Source organism: Lithobates pipiens, unplaced genomic scaffold (assembly GCF_037356315.1).
Source record: "Lithobates pipiens isolate NorthernLeopardFrog02 unplaced genomic scaffold, aLitPip1_a1.2 Scaffold_18, whole genome shotgun sequence".
NCBI lineage: Eukaryota > Metazoa > Chordata > Amphibia > Anura > Ranidae > Lithobates > Lithobates pipiens.
The window spans coordinates 73,905,219-73,913,459 of NW_027507758.1; positions in this window are offsets into that span (position 1 = coordinate 73,905,219).

Below are 8,241 nucleotides of genomic sequence, written 5' to 3' on the forward strand. Positions count from 1 at the left end.
AAAGGACCTGGATTATTGTAGCTTCTTGGGGTGGAGTGGAGTGGATAGATGGTGCTGAATCCCTGAAACTTTTCTTATTATCACCTAATAGTGGGGAGATGTTTTGGCATCACTCTGGGCTGTGACTGACATAAATGAATCTAGAATGTGGGTGCCACTGTATAATATTAATGTCCAGAAAAATGTTTATTCCAATGTAAAAGCAGGTAGAGCCAACACATGTTCACTTGTTTGGGTCTATGCCCCGACCCCTTCATCAGGACTTGTAAGGTAGTGTGCGCTGAATTAGCAGTGAATCAATCATTAGATACAGTGCCTTGAAAGAGTATTCATACCCCTTGAAATTTGGCACATTTTGTCACGTTACGACCAAAAACGTAAATGTATTTTATTGGAATTTTATGTGATAGACCAACACAAAGTGGCACATAATTGTGAAGTGGAAGGAAAATTATAAATGGTTTTCAAAATATTTTACAAATAAATATCTGAAAAGTGTGGTGTGCATTTGTACATACTTTGTAGAACAACCTTTTGCTGCAATTACAGCTGCAAGTCTTTTTGGGTATGTCTCTACCAGCTTTGTACATCTAGAAAGGGACATTTTTGCCCATTCTTCTTTGCAAAATAGCTCAAGCTCTGTCAGATTGGATGGAGAGCTTCTGTGAACAGCAATGTTCAAATCTTGCTACAGATTCTCAACTGGATTTAAGTCTGGACTTTGGGCCATTCTAACACATGAATATGCTTTGGACTAAACCATTCCATTGTAGCTCTAGCTGTATGTTTAGGGTTGTTGTCCTGGTGGAAGGTGAAACTCAGCCCCAGTCTTAAATCTTTTGCAGACTCTAACAGGTTGTCTTCTAAGATTGCCCTGTATTTGGCTCTATCCGTCTTCCTATCAACTCTGAAAAGCTTCCCTGTCCCTGCTGAAGAAAAGCATCCCCACGACGTGATGCTGCCACCACCATGTTTCACAGTGGAAGAAACAAGCGGGGGGGAGGGGGTGCCTCTCTAAGTGTAGTATTAAAACAATATATCATTTATTGCGCAAGATTAAAAGCACTTACAATATATAAGTGGGAGTCAGACTCGTCATAAGTATGTAGCCCTACCAGTTCTACTGGGTCCCACAGGCTACTCACACAATCTGGGTAGCTAGTTCAACTTTGGCCTTATCTGACCAGAGCACCTTCTTCTACATGTTTGCTGTGCCCCCCACATGGCTTCTAGCAAACTTCAAACGGGATTTCTTATGGCTTTCTTTCAATGATGTCTTTCTTCTTGCCATTTTTCCATAACGGTCAGATTTGTGGAGTGCACAACTAATAGTTGTCCTGTGGACAGATTCTCCCACCTGAGCTGTGGCTCTCTGCAGCTCCCTAGAGTTACTGTGTGACTCTTTGCTGCTTCTCTAATGAATGCTCTCCCTGCCTGGCCTGTCAGTGTAGGTGGACGGCCATGACTTGGTAGGTTTGCAGTTGTGCCATACTTTTTTCATTTTTGGATGATGGATTGAACAGTGCTCCGTGAGATGTTCAAGGCATGGGATATTTTTTTTTATAACCCTGCTTTGAACTTCTTTACCCCTGACCTGTCTGGTGTGTTCCTTGGCCTGCATGATGCTGTTTGTTTACTAAGGTTCTCTAACAAACCTCTGAGGGCTTCACAGAACAGTTGCATTTATACTGATATTAAATTACACACAGGTGGACTCTATTTACTAATTAGGTGACCTCTAAAGGCAATTGGGTAAACTAGATTTTAGTTAGGGGTATCACAGTAAAGGGGGCTGAATACAAATGCATGCCACACTTTTCAGATATTTATTTGTAAAACGTTTTAAAAACCATTTATCATTTTCTTTCCACTGCACAATTATGTGCCACTTTGGGTTGGTCTATCACATACAATGCCAATAAAACACATTTACATTTTTGGTTGTAACATGACAATATGTGGAAAAATTCAAGGGGTGTGAATGCCTTTTCAAGGCACTGTATAGTGACAGTTGAGTAGATCAGAACAAAACTTGTCAGTAGCTGGTTATTATATCATATCTTTTAGTTTCAATACTTTTTATTGAAAAAATATATACTATACATACAGTGGTGTGAAAAAGTGTTTGCCCCCTTCCTCATTTCCTGTTCCTTTGCATGTTTGTCACACTTAAGTGTTTCGGAACATCAAACCAATTTAAACAATAGTCAAGGACAACACAAGTAAACACAAAATGCAATTTGTAAATGAAGGTGTTTATTATTAAAGGTGAAAAAAAATCCAAACCATCATGGCCCTGTGTGAAAAAGTGATTGCCCCCCTTGTTAAAACATACTATAACTGTGGTTGTCCACACCTGAGTTCAATTTCTCTAGCCACACCCAGGCCTGATTATTGCCACACCTGTTCACAATCAAGGCATCACTTAAATAGGAGCTGCTTGACACAGTAAGGTCCACCAGAAGATCCTTAAAAGCTACACATCATGCCGAGACCCAAAGAAATTCAGGAACAATTGAGAAAGAAAGTAATTGAGATCTATCAGTCTGGAAAGGGTTATAAAGCCATTTCCAAAGCTTTGGGAATCCAGCGCACCACAGTGAGAGCCATTATCCACAAATGGCGAAGACATGGAACAGTGGTGAACCTTCCCAGGAGTGGCCGGCCGCCTAAAATGACCCCAAGAGCACAGCGACGACTCATCCAAGAGGTCACAAAAGACCCCACAACAACGTCCAAGGAACTGCAGGCCTCACTTGCCTCAGTTAAGGTCAGCGTTCATGCCTCCACCATCAGGAAAAGACTGGGCAAAAATGGCCTGCATGGCAGAGTTCCAAGGAGAAAACCACTGCTGAGCAAAAAGAACATCAAAGCTCGTCTCAATTTCTCCACAACACATCTTGATGATCCCCAAGACTTTTGGGACAACATTCTGTGGACCGATGAGACAAAAGTGGAACTCTTTGGAAGGTGTGTGTCCAAGTATATCTGGCATAGAAGGAACACTGCATTTCATAAAAAGAACATTATACCAACAGTAAAATATGGTGGTGGTAGTGTGATGGTCTGGGGCTGTTTTGCTGCTTCAGGACCTGGAAGACTTGCCGTGATAAAAGGAACTATGAATTCTGCTGTCTACCAAGAGATCCTGAAGGAGAATGTCCGACCATCTGTTCGTGTACTCAAGCTGAAACGAACTTGGGTTCTGCAGCAGGACAATGATCCTAAACACACCAGCAAGTCCACCACCGAATGGCTGAAGAAAAACAAAATGAAGACTTTGGAGTGGCCTAGCCAAAGTCCTGACCTGAATCCTATTGAGATGTTGTGGTATGACCTTAAAAAGGCCGTTCATGCTCGAAAACCCTCTAATGTAACTGAATTAGGACAATTCTGCAAAGATGAGTGGGCCAAAATTCCTCCAGGACGCTGTAAAAGCCTCATTGCACGTTATCGCAAACGCTTGGTTGCAGTTGTTGCTGCTAAGGGTGGCCCAACCAGTTATTAGGTTTAGGGGGCAATCACTTTTTCACACAGGGCCATGATGGTTTGGATTTTTTTTCACCTTTAATAATAAACACCTTCATTTACAAATTGCATTTTGTGTTTACTTGTGTTGTCCTTGACTATTCTTTAAATTGGTTTGATGTTCCGAAACACTTAAGTGTGACAAACATGCAAAGGAACAGGAAATGAGGAAGGGGGCAAACACTTTTTCACACCACTGTATCTAAGGACAAATAAACATCTCAGACAGAAAGAGATGGGCAATCCTCTAACATGAAGAATGGGTGGGGTTGCTAATACGTATACTAGTATAGAACAATAAAGAACAGAAACCTAATACTGGTGTGACCAGTATTAGACAACACAATCACCTTTTATGAAGATCAATGAGGAACATATTAGGTATAAATACAGGAATTTGTGAAGGTATATGGAAGTGTCAAGATTCCAGGTTGCCTCTAAGTAGGGAGAGACGTGGTGCTGTAGTTCGAGATGTCATAGTATTGACTTGTCGCTGTTATAACAAATAGGATTGAGGCCTAAGTTATGGCATAATGGAGCAATTTGGGTTGGTTAACCAAGGCACCTATTGGCATAGAAATTTGTCTTGGGTGAGGTGAGCATTGTAACATATCTTTTCGCTATATCCACTAGATATCCAGTATCAACTTACTTTTTATCATTCACATGACATCTTAAAGCCAGAAATTAAGTTAGTGCTGGGAGACTTTCCACTGCCAGACACAGTGAATGCAGGTCTAAACAAGTTGCAGATAGCTATATAATGCCTATCAAGTGTTGCTGACTGTGAGTCCAACTCTCAATAATGTCTGAATGGTGAGGTACTGTATAATTACTCTGGACTACCAGCCCAACCTGTCCTATTTGTATTGGTCCATGGAGCAAAGCCATCTTCCTCTAATCTCCCAGCTGAGTCCTCCCTGAAAAGACAGAGTGTCCTATTTCGGACTATGTCTCTGAAACTTCTACAGAGCTGTATAAAAGGAGAAGGTATGCGTTAACTGATCTGACTCACCCTGTATGTAAATCTTACACCATTCTATGTAATTTTTACATTAAGCTATTGAGCTCTGTAAACAAAAGTTTGTTTGGGTTTTTTTGCAACAATGTGAAACAGATGTAATACATCTCTGCAATACATGCAAAATTTCCCAGGTTTTATCCCTGTAGAGACTCTACAAGTGCACAAAAATACCCATTGATCTTTCAGGAAGTGTTAGGATAGCCCCCCAAAGTTTGATAAATTTCAATTTTAGACCATAGTCATCACCAGAACATTGGAAGATGCCCCCTCACTTCATGCTTGTGCTCTCATGACAACTTTAAAATGTAACATTTGTTATCTTGAAGCACCCAGGGCTTTCCCTTTAGGCCGCGTACACACGGGCGGACTGTTCGCTCAACTTTGTCCGCTGAACAGTGTTTCAGCGGACAGTCCGCTCGTGTGTGGGCTTCAGCGGACAGTTTCAGCGGACAGTCTGACGAACAAAGTTTTTCGGAATTTCCGTAAAACTGTCCGCTGAAACTTGGTTTGAGCGGACAGTCCGCTCGTGTGTAGGCTTGTTCGTCAAACTAAGTCTCGCGCATGCTCAGAAAGAATTTACACGCCGAAGGTTGCATTGCAGTGTATAGGACGTCGTTTTTCTAGTCCCGTCGTACGTCCCGTTCACGTCATCGCGCACGGTTTCAGCGGACTGTTCGTTCATCGTGTGTGGTCAAGTCCGCTCATGCTAATTTTGAGCGGACTGTTTGTCAAACTGTTTGACGAACAAAGTTGAGCGAACAGTCCGCCCGTGTGTACGCGGCCTTAGGGAAAATTTGCTTCCGCTTTATGGAAAATTTGTTCTCTTCAAATACCAAAAAAAAATTCAACTTATTTTCTGTCTCGGTGACAGTGCTTACCAGGACAAAGAGAAGGGGGATTCTAAAAAAAAAAAAAAAAAAAAAGGTCTAACCCTTTCCTACTCTATTCAAAACAGAAAAAAATAACACGCTTGTAGTAAAGTACAAAAACAGAATACTAATTTTAAGCAAATTTTGGGCCTCTTTCTACAACTGAATCTCATATTTGACAATACTGGATTCTCCAACTCACATTTTCTCTATATCATATTTCAGCAGGAATAGATAGGACAATTGCAGATAACACACCATTCATGTCACTTCTACAGATCCTTAAGCTTGGTGCTGTTTCAATGAAACTATGTTCCTAACAATTATTACCATTTCATTCTGCTTTAGTCACAATAACATTCTCTGGACCTGAAGTGTGAAATACGAGCTTCTCAGAGATGAAGGTCAGTCTCAAGTCTTGTAATCATACATACTGTATGTTATAGCAAACGTTAAGGCACCAGAATGAAGACATAGACCTGTTGACAAAAATCCCTAGTACATGCTTTAAAATTTTCAACAGTGAAAATAAATTGCTTTTCTATTTAAAGCAGGAGTCCGCCGGGAGTCCGGCGTTTTTTTTTTTTAAAAGCCAGCAGCTACAAATACTGCAGCTGCTGACTTTTAAAATAATGACACTTACCCGCCCAGCGCGCCCGCGATGTCGGCACCCGAAGCCGATCTCTCGATCGTCTCCCGAGTGCTGCCGCCGGCATCTTGGGTATGGGAATCAGGAAGTGGAGCCTTTCGGCTTCATTTCCCGGTTCCCTACTGCGCATGCGCGAGTCGCCCTGCGCAATAAGGGGGACCTTCGGAAAGGGGCGTAGATTCTGTGGAAAGGGGCGTACCTTCTGCAGAATCTACGCCGGAAGTGGGTGCAGATACCTGTACTGTACAGGTACCTGTACCCCCCTCCCCCCTGAAAGGTGGCAATTGTGGCGCCGGAGGGGGGGAGGGTCCCAATGAGCGGAAGGTCCACTTTAAGGTGGACCTCCGCTTTAAGAAAAAAATTGCAAGGTCTCGTTCTAATGTGTTACAGCCCTCGCCACCCCCTCCCCCCCCCCCCCCCCCCCCCACTGAACCACCACAGTGGCAACATGCTTTTTAAAGTGATTGTAAATGATCACCTTGTAAAACAAGTAAAACAACCCATTCCGTTTAAAATATGTATTGATTTTTTTTTTTTATTCTAAATACCTTTTTTCCCCTTTTTTATAAGTGAAAGGCTGTGCGGGAGAGGTGTGTCAGGACAAATCTGATCATTGGAAGAGAGGCTGAGGCTGAGTTCCCAGCATAGTTAGAGAACTGACCACACTGTACTTTACTGTTTAGTGTGGCCAGTTTTTAATAGGAAAGCAGAGGAACTGGCAGGAACACCATGGATTTTACACAAAGGAACCAATACAAAGAGAACAGATACTTTTTCATACAAGCACATGGTACAGCAGGCACATATCAGAAATATGAAATGTTGGGGTAACAAACGCTTTAATTTTTTTTTCGGCAGCTGAAACATTTTCACAACCCCTAGTGGCTGTATGCCCTCCTTTTGATGGGGGGTTTACTCAGTTTTACCATTCTCTTTTACAGTTATAGACTGCAGAAAAAATACAGAGCAAATGGCTGCTTCATAACTGCGACCTGTCTAGGCTGTGAGCACTTTCCAAGGACAAGCAGCAGCCTGAGGAATACAGAGGGACAGGAGGCTATCACACTGCTTGTCTCTATGCATTGCTCCTGCCGCAGATTGTCTGAGCTGCTCATCTGCTTGAAGCTGAGACAAGTGGACATTATGAAGTGGCCATCTCTTTTCTAGATATGGAGTTGGGTGGCCACAGAGGTTAAGGGTAGGGATGCACCAATATAAGTTTTTTCAGATCAAGTACGAGTACCAATACTTTTGCTCAATTACTCACCAAAAACAATTACTGATACCTATTTTTTTTCAAGAATGGGCTCAAATTGCACTACAAAGAATTGCATGTGATTTGAATAGTAATACAGTGTGATTCTTATCTGAATCATATTCAGACAGGAATTACACCGCATTCATGTTCAAATCACATGACATTCTTTGAAGTGCGATTTGAGGCGATTCATTTTGTATTGGGTCAAATCGCACCGCACTGCGTGAAAAAGGCATCGTTTTTAATACCTAAAAGTACAAATACTGATGCAAATGCTTTTTATCAGCACCAATATCGATACTGGCATCGGTATCCGTGCAATGCTAGTGTAGCACCCTGCTCCTAATGAGCATACGCTATTGTTTTTGTAAATTTAAGTTGTCTGAAGCTGCAGTTTGGCTCAGGCTAATTATGTCAATAGTTTTGGTTTCTGTACCAGTTCAGCTGGGTTGTGCTAGTTTCCACTTGGCCACTGGTGTCGCTGTCACCACTGGTAAGTGTTGGAAATGCAACAGGTTGAATGCTTTGAGTACCCTTTCTGCTCAGAAACAGCTCAGTGGGAGTGGTTCACCCGCTGTGCATTCTGGGAGGGGTTACTTAAGGTACTGACTCCATTTTGAGGGGTCTCTTTTTCGGGGTTCGTTATCCCAACCTCATGGCCCTCCTGGTCTGGGGTGTGTGCTGCCTGTTTCTGTGTCTCTGGGCCGGCTGGCCCGAGGCTTTGTAACTGAAAGGGTGGGCCCAAAAGTCTTGGGGCCTACCGATCCAGGGGTAGTCCTGTGCTGTCTTGTCTGCGGGGAGAGGCCAAGCGACTGGAGGATCCAGGGGAGGACTTTTTCAGGAGAGGACCGAGCAACAAGGCTGGTAACTCTAGAAGAGCCTGGAGACCCAGTTGGAGGATGCATCCCGGGTC